The sequence below is a fragment of the Anabrus simplex genome, chromosome 4, assembly GCF_040414725.1.
Source record: "Anabrus simplex isolate iqAnaSimp1 chromosome 4, ASM4041472v1, whole genome shotgun sequence".
Taxonomy (NCBI): domain Eukaryota; kingdom Metazoa; phylum Arthropoda; class Insecta; order Orthoptera; family Tettigoniidae; genus Anabrus; species Anabrus simplex.
The window spans coordinates 88095213-88111381 of NC_090268.1; positions in this window are offsets into that span (position 1 = coordinate 88095213).

Sequence of the window (16169 nt, forward strand, 5' to 3'; positions counted from 1 at the left end):
CATTTGAATTATTGCTACTTAGGTCACAATCATGTTCACTTACAACTATAGGCTGATCGACATTAACATACTTATCTACCTTATACGTGAACTCACCATTTACGGACTGTCTCAGTGACCTGTTTATACAGTCCGTTGCGCGTTTAAAGTACTTGGTTCGGTTACGACTTGTTGGTTACACACCTCAGTCGGCCTCCCCTGTTGCCTATTTCCTCTAGCGTCATTATTATTATTATTATGGCCTGTATTCTCCCGCCTCCCAGCTTCTGGTTGATTACCATAATCACGCCTCCCAGTCCTGAAATTTTCCGAACTATTTTGATAGTTTCTCTCCCTGTGGAAATTATTATTAGGTCTCTCCTGATATTCTCTTCTGTAGTTACGATTATTCATAGTCCTGTCCTGATTATTAGATTGGTTACCCCTTCCTTCTACATTCCTATTTAGTGTCCTACTATTATTCAAGCTACTACCTAAAGCATCAAAACTTTCCAACAAAATCTCCATTTCCTTAATAGTCTCCACTCTTTGCATACAAACAGCTTCTCTTATTCTATCGGGATAGTGCTTAGCCATAAATCTTACTATATCAGCCTCAGATCCAATACATTCTAAATTTCTCCACACCAAAACATGAGCCAAAAAGTATTCAGTCATTCTAACACCCTCGTTAGAATTATACCTGCCGAACATTACTCTCTCTCTCTCTCTCTACTCTGAACACCTTCACTCCAAAATTTAGCCATGAATTTCTCCTTAAATTCAGTTAGACTAGACATCGAGCTTTTATATACTTGAAACCAAGACTTAGTCTCTCCTACGAAAGCATTAGATAAGATCTCCAATACAGTTTCCCAGCTAATAATATTGTCTCTTAATTGAACAGCAAATTTCTTCTCTACTACTCTCATAAATTCCATCGGGTTAAATTCTTTCCCAGAAAACTTAGGTAAATCATGATCTCTAGTGATTAAACCATTATTTACAATTATCTCACGTACATTCTTACTATCACGCACTTCTTGCTGGAGTACTCTCTGGCAACTCAGAAATTTTTCTTCTACTGTTTCCTCAGTCTTTTCTTGAATTTTTCTTAATTCCTCCAACTTTTTTTCCGATTCTCTCACCTTCTGTGATAATGATTTCTGCTCACTCCCTAGATCACCTACTTCTCCAAGTTTTCTTTCCACAAGTTCTACTCTACTAATACATTTCCTAGTTTCTTGCCCCACTGTATTGGTTATCTTTTCAAACCTTTCTTCTACTAACTCATTGATTTCTCCTTTATTAGACTCGATCTTGGCGCCTAATTCATCAATCTGTTTGATGCATGTCTCACTAATTTGCTCTATTTCCGCATGGAGATTGCTCCGACCCAATTCCATCTCAGCTCTGATGTCACTACACTCCCTATTTACCTTACTTTCTAAAGAATTAATTTGCTTACTTATTTCTAACACCTTATGATCTATCTTATTACTAACATCATCAATCTTCTTATTAATACTATTGATGACATTACTCTGAGCTTCAATTTCCCCCCTCATAATATTATTCTGAGATTCAATTTTCTCACTCATAATATTATTCTGAGATTCAATTTTCTCACTAATGACCGCTTCAATTTTCTCACTCATAATATTATTCTGAGATTCAATTTTCTCACTCATAATATTATTCTGAGATTCAATTTTCTCACTCATAATATTACTCTGAGATTCAATTTTCTCACTAATGATATTATTCTGCTCAGTCATTTTGGACATCAGCAAATTAAATAAACCCAGGTCAATCACCCCTTTACTTTGATCTTGCGTGACAGCGTTTTCCTCACTTTCTACTATTTTCTGACTTTCAGCAGGTCCCAACTTAGTCACCAACTTCCTATTTATGTTACCACCTTGGATTTCCTTGGACACAATAACCTCAGCCTCATCACCTGACTGCATATTGCTATCCTTGTCCATATTCGGTTTCCTACTTATTTTTCGCGATCTCAAAGCTATTTCCCCTTGCAATTCCTCTGACATTACCCCTTAAATACAAACTTCAACAAAATGACCTTCCTAACATTACTCGGTGAATTTAACATGTGCGTACTCATTAAAAGAACTGATCCATGTATATTGCCATTCAGAAACACTTTTTCTGAACCTTTCGAGTCCCACGTTGCTGGCGACACGTTGTGGCTACTCTGACCACTACTCTTATACCTTCATATCTTCCACATAATATAAATAACATTTGTTTGAGCGCCAGTTGCTTTTTTAAGAAAAACAACAAAATTCGGTAGAGCATACCTCTTATATCAATTATCTCAAGGCGTGAGGTGATAAACTCACATATCTGGCAATATACAGGGATATGGATCAGGACAATATTAAATTACTGTTGCATTTCCACAATTGAGGATTGTACATGGAACTGGAATCACTTATTATAATAAAAATAAAACTGAATTTCTGACTATAATTTACGTCACAATGAACAATTATTGACGTCTTTTAATTTAACAAAAGAAATATATCGTGAGATTTGCGGTACAAAGAAAAGGAAAATTTAATCTAAACAAAAAAAGCTATTGGCATGAACTTGAAGTGAGATGTGATATCGCCGCTGATTACACTCTTCTTCATGTTATGAATGCATAACATGTCTGATGCTTTAATTACCTGTTGTCTGCATACACTGCTGTTGAACTTGAAAATTCTTGGGAAAACCTGTGAGCTGAAGTCGGGAGCCGTCTGTTGTAATCTTCTTATATAACAAGGAGTTGGCCTACATACCATGTACGCGTGTAGGGAGCTCCAATGTAATTACGTCCACTCAATATATTTTAAATAATTGGAAAATAGTATTGAGACATCTTGTGAAGTCCATCCTCACAAGAAGATGATGTTTCTTTATCAGCATAGTACCCGTCTCTGCTCGGATACAAGCACCACTTGTAGACTTCCTCGATGATTACCTCTTCAAACACAACTCTTAGCTCTGACCATCACACTAAGACCACTTCTTCCATTTGATACATCTGACTGTTACATATGATCTGCACGATATGAACTGCTTATGAACTGAGTAAGAACAGAATACCTCTCTCCACCGTCGCCTTGACTTTATATAACCTCGCGATGACGACTCATCTCCCCACTCACTGTTCATCCCTTCCACTTCCACATACAGTAGCTGGCGAATACTGACACTTGGTCGCAATCACGTGTCCACGCACTGATGTCATCAGTCATGTGTCGTCTAAGCGTACCCAAGCGGTCCGAGAATGACTGTACCGAATGCGTCACCGGGAAATCTCCTTGTACACAACATTCCCAGTTAAACATAGCCTCGATTGCAAAATACTATGCCAGCTCATCTAGCCAAAGTTACAAGCCACAGCATGACAATATGAAACCAACAAATCTCACTTACTACAATACAGAATAATTACAAACATATTCACTTAACCTATGATTAAATACAATAATATACGTGATACCTAATTATTACAGTCTAAATGATGAGAAACAGAATATATAAAATCTAATGAATCGGGTTAATAATAATAATAATAATAATAATAATAATAATAATAATAATAATAAATACAGAATGGAGTCTGTAACCCTGTTGTACGGTTACAATATCACATCATATCATTGCAGACACACAGGTGATTCTTCCCTTGTTGTGAACAGAAGGAAGACTGCTGAGGCTCACTCTGATGGCTGGTACGCTCCGCCGACTGGCCATATAACTTGTGACACCCCTCTTCTAAACACAATTTAATCTCAGTGAGTGCCTAGGTAGAAATATTACGCCACCACGTATACCTTGTTTGTCTACCACACAATCAGAGTTATATAGTGTCATTCATTTCCCCTGTACGAATTGTAAACAGATTGCTTCCTCATGTCACACCGTCGTTCTTGATCTCATTACCTCGCCATTCACGGGGAGGGTTTTAACAGTGAAACTGTGAAATTGTATTTACTACCGGAAGACTTTACCTGGCAGCTCGTGCTAGTAAATGAGACGGGTTCTCTATTGGCTCAGAACCTGGAGAACTCCGGTGTTAATTTCAAAACCAACAAGTTAAAACTGTATCTACACTCAACTCTATAGCATTTCTTCTTTCCTAATCCGTTTACCCTCGGATTCAGCGAGTGATTCCACCTCTGCCGCCTCAACGGCAGTATCCTAGAGCGTGAGACTTTGGGTCGGGGGGATACAACTGGGAAGGAGGCGGCCACATCTGCTCTGCTGAACAGGCGCCTTGTGGGTGTATGAGAAGGTTGGAAGGGATAGATAAGGATGAGAGAAGGGAAGAAGAAGAAATAAAGAAGGTTATAGCCAAACTAAAATTTATCAGATGCCGTCGGGAAAAGAAGAAAACTGACAAACATTTGACCATTTTCACATAATCCAAAACACAAATACTGTAAGTTGGTTCATCGATGTGAAGATGGATTTATCAGAAATCAGGGTTATGAAATCAGAAATTCTAGACACCTTTTCATTTTCGGGAAAAAAGACGGAAAGCGTGAAACTCTCAGGACGGAAAAAAAAGGAAAGAATACCCATAGTGGAATGGTAAAGTTCCGGAGTTACCGGAAATGAAGCAAGGACACACAAATATGAGGAAATTATTTTACGTGGTTCATAGAGGGCCGAAATCGAAGTAATAATAATAATAATAATAATAATAATAATAATAATAATAATAATAATAATAATAATATGACTGATATTTTTACTTCAATTTCTATGCCAGATGAAAAGTTCTGGTAGAAATTTATTTTTTCTTGCAACATAACTCATGTAGTAAAGACATTCCAGGTAACGTTTTTAATAAAATAATTCTAAAACACACTCTCCATTTAGTGAGTTGGGGGACTGTGTTAGGATGGGAGATACGTGCTACATGATTGCAGCGGCGTGACGCAATATTGACACACGGCAGGTATTTAAAATATATGGTAACTTTGAACTGTATTCAATATAACGGACATTCAGTAATACAAGTATCGAAAATATATATTAAAATATAATTTAACGAAGACTTTCAATTTCGTTGCAATAAAAGTGATCTTGACTGTCATATACAGTATGTAATATCTATATCGCTTTGCTGTAAATATATTGGAAACAATGGGTAATTGAATCTCGAAACTGCGTTAAGATGAAACATTAATAATGTAACAGTGAAACGGCAATATTTGAAATCCAGAGTAGAATATTTTCGAACGAAAATCATTCACTATTATTTTATACATCAACACTCGGCTGATCGTAAAACACCAGGTGATGTGTGAATTACTTTTTTAAATTTTCGTAAAGAATAGATCAATTGTTCTATAGAGAAAAAACCTTGTACATCACCTAGTGAGTTGCTAACACGGTAATGAAATGAAATGGCGTATGACTTTTAGTGCCGGGAGTGTCCGAGGACATGTTCGGCTTGCCAGGTGCAGGTATTTAGATTTGACACCCGTAGGCGACCTGCGCGTCGTGATGAGGATGAAGTGATGATGAAGACGACACACACACCCAGTCCCCACTCCAGCGAAATTAACCAATGATGGTTAAAATTTCCGAACCCGCCGGGAATCGAACCCGGGACCCCTGTAACCAAAGGCCAGCACGCTAACCATTTAGCCATGGAGTCGGACAACACGCTATTGATACTGTAGCTGTAAACATGTAATCAGAAGATGGTGAGTTCTAACTCCACCGTAAGCAATCCTGGAGATGGTTCTCAATTTTTAGATTTCATTCCATACAAATTGCATGGTTATGCCATAACTGAGACCACGGTTGCTACTTTCTCATCCCTTGCCCATTCTACCTACATGAGTTATTGCGACATAGGTTAGATGAAAATTAACGACAACACCGTTATACTGTAATTTTTACCTGTTTTATTGGAAGAGGAAACACCAATTTACCCGCTGTGGGTGGGAGAGGAAACTAAGAGTACACCCATGGTATCCCCGTCTGTCATAAGAGGTGACTGAAAGGGGCACCAGGGTCTCTCAACTTGGGAGCGTGGGTTGGCGAACACAGGACGCTTAGCTGAGTCCTGGCATTGCTTCCATTTATGCGGCAAGCTCCTCACTTTTATCTATCCAGTCCAACCTCCCTTGGTCAAATAATGTTCTTTTCCGACCCCGATGGTATTACGGTATTTGAGGCCTAAGAAATCTTTCATATTTACGCCCTTCGTGGCTCTTGTATTTCTTTGTGCGGTACTTCATTTTTCGAAGTATCGGATCCCTTCCATCTTCTCTCCATGAACACCCTGTGGGTAGGGGACCCATATAAAAAATACACTCACGGTATCCTCTGCCTGTCGTAAGAGGCGACTACAAGGGGCGACCAAGGGATAATGGAATTAGAACCATGAGACTGCTTGTGATTAGTACCACTATATGAGCAAGACCCTAGGTCTGCGTTACCTGTGATTGTTACCTACTATGTGAGGAACACCATGAGATGGTACGGATCCCTGTGATTAGTAGGCCTACCCGTCTATGAGGAACACCATGGTTCTCCTTTACCAGCGATTAGTACCAGTATTAGGGGCCGGTGACATCGACTTTGGACCCCTTTAGCGAACAAGCATCGTCGATTTAGGATCTTGCTGAGGAAGTAGTCTCATGTTCGATTATTTTATGGGAAGTTGTGGTGTTATGGGTTGGACTCCCTGATTGTTTTACGTTCATAATCACTGTCCAAATTCGTCGTTTTGAATTCGTCAGTGGATGGATTTTGGAATTATTTTAAACTTCAATATTGCGAATTAGATTCGCTATTCTTTTAAATGTATGCGCATACTTCCATTCATTATCATGTTCTTGAATTTTGGTCAATGGATGAATCTTGGAATTTTAAGTGACCTTGTATTTCCTCTCATCTAGTACCTTTAGTAGCCGATGACCTAGATGTTAGACCACTTTAAACAACAATCATCATCATCATCATCATCATCATCAACGAAACACCAGTTACATTCCTTCAACGTGCTCTCTCCCATCATTTATATTGTTTTGTGTGATTGTGATCTAAGTGCTCTTAATATACGATTCGATTTTCCTATGATTGAATAATTGGGATTTAGTGTTTAACTCACTAATAAAACCAAATTCAATGGCGCAAAAGCCCCGAAATACGATAGCCTACCAAGCGACCACTGCTCAGCCGGAAGGCCTGCAGATTATGAGATGTCATGTGGTCAGCACGACGAAGCCTCTTACCGTCTGATAGCTACTAAACTGTAATCACGTAGGCTGAGTGGACCTCGAACCAGCCCTCAGATCCAGGTAAAAGTCCCTGACTTGGCCGGGAATCGAACACGGAACCATCGGGTAAAAGGCCGGCATAATTCACTAATTGTAAACAAATAGTACTACAGCTGATTACGTACCCAATGAGCGAAAATGAAGAATAAGAAGAAGAAGAAGAAGAAGAAGAAGAAGAAAAAGACATTGGTTTAATTATCCGCCTCTGTACGTTTTCAAAGCGTGTTACAAGTAGTTTGCAGTATCAACGGTGTGGTTATTTGGGTGCACACTGTGCTGTTATAACATCATAAATACTTTATTCCAACATTCTCAAACAGTTCAAATCCTCTTTAAAGAAAATTTATATTTCACCAGCGTCGTCCAAGTTTATGACCCGTAATATTGCCAGGCTACTTAATGCAGTCCTTGCGTCACACGCAAAAAAGAAATACTGCTCAAACATTCTCCAGACATCGTGCGCCATACACTCGTATCTTGTTGGGCCTGCTTGAAAAGATTTTAGAAACTACGACCGTGCAGGTGAGGCTGCAGATAGAAGCTATCATATAGTACAAACGAATTGTTGTCAAAAGAACTGAAACAGGAAATGATTATTTCGTCCAATCAAGAGATATATTCAAATTGCTCAAATCACATTAAAAATCGAACAACCGAGCTCGATAGCTGCAGTCGCTTAAGTGCGGCCGGTGTCCAGTATTCGGGAGATAGTAGGTTCGAACCCCACTGTCGGCAGCCCTGAAAATGGTTTTCCGTGGTTTCCCATTTTCACACCAGGCAAATGCTGGGGCTGTACCTTAATTAAAGCCACGACTGCTTCCTTCCCACTCCTAGCCCTTCCCTGTCCCATCATCGCAATAAGACCTATCTGTGTCGGTGCGACGTAAAACAACCAGCACAAAAAAAAAAAAAAAAATGGAACATGCATTAGAAATGTGTACAAGATTTACATACAGAGTGTCTCAAACCTTTTGGATCAAATTTAAATAGGTGATTATGGGTCCACAACCGATTATATTGAAGTAGGGAACCAATGATTCGAAACGAATATTTATTGTGTTAATGACATACACAGCGTACACCACATAACAACAACGTAGATCATAGAAAGTGTTCAAAGTGACGACCTCCAGTCTCAATACGTGTATTGCAACGACGCATGAAGTTCCGCCACACTCTCTCAAAACTTCCGGGTGTCTGTTGTACACTGGAACAGGCAGCGGGTGATAAAACGCTCCCTGACAACCAAACAGACGTACTTTACACAGCTTAGCTCATAGCACTTGTGCCATATGACGACCGCATGCATCGCACCGGCGCATTAACCTGTGCCGCACACATGCCGCTATCCGTGGTGCCAACTATCTATTGCATGAAACAGCTTGTGGTGTGTTCATGGTGAGGTGTGTTACTGTGTACAGTGCATGACGCGTAGTCGAAGATGGAACGTCACTCGTCAAGAGAGTTGGCAGACATGCATTTAATGTACAGTGCGGTGGGATGTAGTGCCCTTAAAACAGCATGAATGTACAGAGAACGCTTTCCCAACAGGCGTTATCCTAATTGGAAGAAATTTAACTCTGAGGATACCAACTTACAAGAGACGAGGTCATACACGCCACAGAGAGACGGCCAATGTTCCCGCCAAAGACATGTCCGAACAGCAGACTTTGAGGAGATGATGTTATATCGTATGGCCGACCAACTACCAATAAGCACACGTCAACTTTCCCGTGAAACGCACACTTCGAACGATACAGTGTGCAAAGTGCTGGCGGAACAGGTATTACAGCCTTGTCATAAAGAACGTGTGCAAGCACTGGGACCAGTGGATTTTGAGCCCAGTGTTCACTTCTGTCAATGGATTATCCACCGCAGTGCTGTAGTGCCGAAATTTGTACAGTTTACATTGTTCACGGATAAGGCCTCTTTCACCCGTGAAGGTGTTTTCAACATACGCAACAGCCATGTCTGGAGTGAGGACAATTGGTGGCACCAGCAACGATTCTCTGTCAACGTATGGGCGGGCATTGTCCAATGTCGCCTAATGGAACCTTACTTGCTGCCTCTCCGTTTGAATGGTCCACATTATCTGGAGTTCCTGCAAGATGTACTGCCACAGTTCCTGGAGACTGTACCCCCTTTTTGTCGCAAATATATGTGGTTTCAACACGACGCTGCACCAGCCCACTTCGATGTTAATGACCGCGAGCACCTGAACAACACGTCCCCCCATTGTTGGTTGGAAGGGGAGGTGCTGTCTCATGGCCAGCACGATCGCCATATCTCACAACTCTGGACCTTTTACTCAGGGATTACGTCAATTCGTTGGTGTATGAAACCACCGTAGAAACGGATGAAGACCTGCTTCCTAGGGTCCAAGCTGCCTGTCTCCTGATACAACAGAAACAAGGGATCTTTGAGTGAATGCGGCAGAACTTCATGCGCCGTTGCCATGCTTGCATTGAGATTGGTGGTTGCCACTTTGAACAATTACTATGAGCTACGTTGTTATGTGGTGTACAGTGTGTATGTCCATAACGCAATAAATACGCATTTCCGACCATTTGTTCCCTATCTCAATATAATCGGTTGTGGACCCACTATCATCTGTTTCAATTTAACCCAAAAGGTTTGAGACATTCTGTATACATATGTGTGTGTGTACAAATGTGTGAATTATTTACTGTTCTGTAAAAGATGCACTCATTTCATTTAAGACAATTGTTTGCAAACTTGAAGGCAGAGAACCATCGCGGCACTTGAATGGTCTGGAATATGGGTAATGAATAGAGATAGGGAATCTGATTCATTTAGAAGAACCGATTCATTTGAAACGATTCACCAAAATGATTCGTTCATTTGATTCGTTCACTTAATTCGTTCATTCGATTATCACATGACGGGGAGTCGAAAGCGAAAGCATGGACTCAGGTGAACCATTCCGTTATGTTATTTATAATTACTACTGCTTTACAAGTTATAAGAAGTGAAATGTTCCGGGTAATTTTAACAAGAGTAATATCTCTTTTAGAGGTTACAGTCTAAAAATGAAACACAACTGTCCGACTAATCCTTTCTAAACTTAAGTAGCTACCATTCGAAACTAAACGACAATCGAATTTGAAATTTATAGTAGATACGAATATTTTTGTGGACATGATCCACACGTTTAGTTCACAGTAGTTCACGATAACGAGAACGGGAACCTTAAAGTAAACTTAACCTAACATTTTGCAACGAGCTGGAAGTTGAGTGTATGTTAGTTTCATAAAGTCTGTGACTTGAAAAGACGTGATAAATTCTCTTCTAAAAAATATACCTTTTTTCCTGTAAGGTTCGGTTAGGAGTATTTGACTTGTGAACCGGAATTTTAGTTCAGCTTGAATCAAAAATAACAGAATCGTTCTTCATAAGTCATTGATTCAAAAATGGTGGATACTCGATTTGGCGATATGAATCAGAACGAACTAGGAACCAAGGAACGAGTTGCGGCTACTATCTCTCGATTCACCTTTCGATTCACAAACGAGTTGGTTCATTTCGTTCATTGAATCATTATCCAATCGTTCATTGCAATGCTTCGTTCATTATGAATCACTCGTGCAGAATCTCCCCATCTATAGTAATGAAAGATGATTGCGGTGGCGTTGATTGTTGTCTCAAGGGAAAGTACATAGAGATAATGAAGAAATGAAATGCAGAAATGGACGACCTTTCGAAGAGTGGAGATATGAGTGTTGTAATGAGATGGACCATAATGGACTTGAAAGAAAATTATTCCATAGGCCCGACAAACCTAATTACGTCAGAGCGAGGGCCCTGGTACCCGTAAGTGGAAGCATTGCAGAGATTAACGGTCACCAAACCACGCCCTCGAGGCTAGCAGGTGATACCATGTTTGTATTCAATGCTGCCATACAGAAGTCAAGGATAATGAAAAACAAAACTAATACAATAGGGAGTATATATAAAGTAACTAATAAAAAAGGATAACAGTGGTGAGTTTCGAAGGTCAATATTGATGTACTCTCCCTCGCTGTTTTGGCAATTTTGAGTTATACCGGTGAACACATTCAGTTACGTGGTTTGTTATTCTTTTGTGCCCAGCTGCAACTGTCTTGCTATACGAACGGTAAAACAGAGGTACATAGCCAAACTTAAAAAACATAGTATTTTCATATTGTTTGAGATAGTAGTTCCTCTTTCATGTAATTCTTTAATTCTCTTAATTCCTTGGCTGGATCCCTTAGAACTTGCCTGGTCTGCTCCACGTGGCACACCTCCTTGACAATTTCCTTAACTTTTCAGTCTCTTCACAACCAACGCCACTAATAGGACCGGGTCCAGGGTTCGGTTCCACACCTCCGATGAACAGTAACATAGCCACAAGTGACGGTGTCATCAATATTCTGGTAAGCCCCGTCTGATGTCCAGCCCTGTATTCAGTAGCACGCATGGGGAGTCTGCTTCGCCAGTAGCAACGACCTAGCGCTGCGCGGTATTGCTGAATAGGGATCCCCATATCCACACTTGGTTACTAAATCACCTTCCGTTTCGCTTGCACGATTACAACTGCTTGAGATAGTATGCCTGGGTAACTATCTCAGAAATGTTAAGTATGAGGTTAGTCGAACACGCTGAACTGTTACATTAATTTGCACAAAATCCAGACACGTTACTATAGTAATTCATAAAGGTAATATAAATTTCACCCGTGGGGATGGGAGAGGCAGATACAAAATACACCCACAGTATCATCTGCCTGTCATGAGGCGAATAAAAGGGTCGAGCAAGGGGAGATTGAATTAGGACCTTGAGACTACTTGTGGTTAGTACAATCACGCAGGGAACACCATGGTTCGCCTTTACATGCGAGTAGTACCACTATGTTAGGTACACAATAGGTTTGTGAAGGTTTGTGATTAGTAGCAGCAAAGAGCGGTTCACTGTGGGTTTCCAGTATCTGTGATTAGTACCAATACATGCGGAACATCACGGGCTTACGTTGCTTGTGATTTGTACCATTTATGAGAAACACCACGGGTCTCGACGTTGCCTGTTATTAGTACCACTATATGAGCGACACCGTTGGTCTGCGTTGCCTGTGATGTGTACCCACTATGTGAGGAACACCACGGGATAGTACGAGTCCCTGTGATTAGTACACCTATGTGAGGTGCACCATGGGTTTGCATTGCCTACGAATGGCACCATTATGTGAGAAACACCAGAGGTCTGCGTTACCTGTGCGACATGCAATACTTGTGAGTAGTAGCATAATGTTTGGAACACCTTGAGTTTACGCTACTTTCGATTAGTACCGCAACTTGAGAAATACCATGGTTCCACTTTACTAGCGACTGGCAGTGCCAGCGACTTCGTACGCGAGGAATTTATCTCTAACTTATTAAGATTCTTTGCATACAATGTTTGATGTAGTATCGTAGGGGACATCGTAGGGGATTAAATTTCTCAACAAAATAAGTACATTGTATGAATGCATCTCTGTAGACAATGTTTGATGGTATATTACTCTCTGGCATCAAGATATATTGTAATTTTGGGAGATCCAACTCCAGATAAGCCAACATACAACTCTCCGTGCGAAAAGCACTCCTTCCTCAAGTCGATTCCCACATGTGAGGATGTCTGTCCCTGTGACTTATTTAATGTGATGGCAAATGCCATCTTCACTGAAAACTGTACGCGTTTAAATAAATATATTGGTAATTCAGTTGGTGTCATCGGAATTCGCGGAATGTGCGCTGATTCTCCAGACCCTGACCCAGTGAGAATGGTCGCTACGATGACATGTCTCGCAACTCTTTTATTAATAGCCTTGTGCCATTGCACGTGTTAGATGGGCTTAAATTTCTTAACAGCATGTTGGGGGTACCATTCTTTAACATCAGGTCGTGTGGTGGTAGGCCATGCGGATTAAGGGAATTCCAAGATTCTTGTGGGTAGTGTACTGCGTCTTCAATATTGTTGACCTTATCAATTGACTTCAAAATGAAAATCCACAGCCTGTTTTCAGTCATTTGATCGAGTGAGGGATGGAATGAATGAAGCCCCATCCAGTGGCGAGGATAGGAATTGTGCCGACTGCCGAAGCCTGTCAGACTCCTATGGGGCAGTGATTAATTACTGACACATGAAATGAAATGATATTAGAGAGTGCAGCTGGAATGAAAGATGACAGGAAACCGGAGTTCCCGAAGGAAGACCTGTCCCTGTGGGTAGTGTACTGAGCAAAAATCTCGCATGGAGTGACCGGTATTCGAACAACGGAACCCAGAGGTGAGAGGCCGGCGCGCGGGCACCTGAGCCACGGAGGCTCTTAACAATTGACTTATAATGTTTTATTTGACCAAGGAGTTTTTTGCAAAATCGAAATGTTTACTTCATTGACACTTTCGTTGCTCGTAAACATAGACAACGGTAATCTCTTTGTAGATGATTTTTTTATATCAAGATATTCCATCTGTAAGATGTTCCAGAGTGTGAACCATGCGACCGAATCTATCGCCCAGTTTGATTTCAGCGCTACTACCATTGCCGCTTGGAGAAGGCATTTTTCCTTCTCCTAGTTCAAGCAGCTGTAGTGGAAAAGATCTATCGTTATGTTCGATTAAATGTGCTCTCGTATTAGTGCGCAAATGAAGAGTTTGAATTGAGCCTCATAACACAGATGACTTAATATAGCCTATATTTTAATAATATCTGCACGTGTTCCTCTTTCCACGACAGGAAGTGTTTATCGGAAATCTCCGTAAAACAGTAGTAATTCCACCCATGTTATTGTTCGAATACCCCTGCGGGTGGGGGACGCTCGTGCAGAATACACCCGCGGTACCCCTACCTGTCGTAAGAGGCGAATAAAAGGGGACCAAGGGGCTCTCAACTTGGGAGTGTAGATTGGCGGCCACGGGGCCCTTAGCTGAGTCTTGGCATTGCTTCCACTTACTTGTGCCAGGCTCCTCACTTTCGTCTATCCTGTCCGATCTCCCTTGGTCAACTCTTGTTCTTTTCCGACCCCGACGGTATTAGAGAATTCGAGGCCTAGAGAGTCTTTCATTTCACGCCCTTCGTGGCCCTTGCCTTTGTTCGTCCGTTACTTCATCTTTCGAAGTGACGGATCCCGTCTTTTTTCTTCTTTTCTCTCTCTCCTTACCCCCTGTGGGTGCGGGACGCAGACGAATAATACACCCACGGTATCCCCTGCCTGTCGTGAGAGGCGACTAAAAGGGGCGACCAAGGGGTGATTGAATTAGAACCATGAAACTACTTTTGATTCGTCCCATCACGCGGGGAACACCATAGGTTGCCTGTACTTGCGAGTAGTACCACTATATTAGGTACGAAATAGGTTTGTGATTAGTAGCAGTAAAGAGGCTGGCCTGGGGGTTTTCCAGTACCCGTGCGTCGTACCCATGTGAGCAACACCGCGGGTCTGGGCGTTGCCTGTGAGTTGTATCCACTATGTGAGGAAAACCACGGGGCCCGTTGGACCGGCACCCGTGACTAGTACACCTAGGTGAGGAAACTCATCGGTTTGCGTTGGCTCTGAGTGGCGCCATTGTGTGAGAAACACCATAGTCTGCGTTACCTGTACGAAGTACAATACTTGTGAGTAGTACCATCTTGTGTGGAACACCGTGAGTTTCGCTACTTTTGATCAGTACCCCAACATGACAAATACCATGGTTCTAATTTACTCGCGATATGTACCATTCTGTGGGGCCTTAGACATGGATTTTGCACCCCTTTAGACATCAAACATCATTGTGCTTTATGAGTGGTCCCTTGGTCAGTAATTCTATTATTTACGATCTTTTTTTTGGTCTGATCCACTGTTTTTTTGTTTTGTTTTTTGTTGGGTTCATGTCCATACATTCATTCTTCATGACATTTTTTATTTTATTTTCGTCAGTGAATGAATTACAACTTTTTGTTATTTCATTTCGTACCATTAGGGGCCGATGACCTCGATGTTAGGCCCCTTTAAACAACAAGCATCATCATCATCATCATTGTTCGATTGTTTGAGATCTTTCAGCGCTCGATTTTCTCCTTCAACACGAGATCTGTGACCCATAGTACATTCATCCCAGATAATGATGTTTCTTTCAACAATACTCCAAGCGGTACATTTTTTGCGTATATAACATACTGACTGTTGCTCCAAAGATACGGTTAATGGCATATTAAAGGGAGAGCAATCCCTGAAGAAGCCATTTTTCCATATAGCCTCACTTTTGCCAATATTATATTTCCGAGGCATGTTTCTCCAGTACGTTCCGGGGCGTCTAAGGAAAATATTTTACCTTTGTTATTTTCTACGCTGTCAATAATTTTGTTGTAAGCTTGTTTTTGGTCTGTAAACAACTTCTGTAAATTTTCGTTCAAAAGAATTTTGAGTCATTAACATCGTACTTATGTGTTAGTATGTTGTGTGCTGCATTGTTACATAATCGATTAGGAGAAGGTAAGCCAAAATCTTGTAAAGTTTTGTCATTCAGTTGCAAAAGTCAGCTTTCTTTTTTTTTTTTTTTTTTTGCTAGGGGCTTTACGTCGCATCGACACAGATAGGTCTTATGGCGACGATGGGATGGGAAAGGCCTAGGAGTTGGAAGGAAGCGGCCGTGGCCTTAATTAAGGTACAGCCCCAGCATTTGCCTGGTGTGAAAATGGGAAACCACGGAAAACCATTTTCAGGGCTGCCGATAGTGGGATTCGAACCTACTATCTCCCGGATGCAAGCTCACAGCCGCGCGCCTCTACGCGCACGGCCAACTCGCCCGGTAGTCAGCTTTCTATATGTATCAAACCTTCTTTGTACATGTCCTCATTGAAAGCAACGTAAAGTTC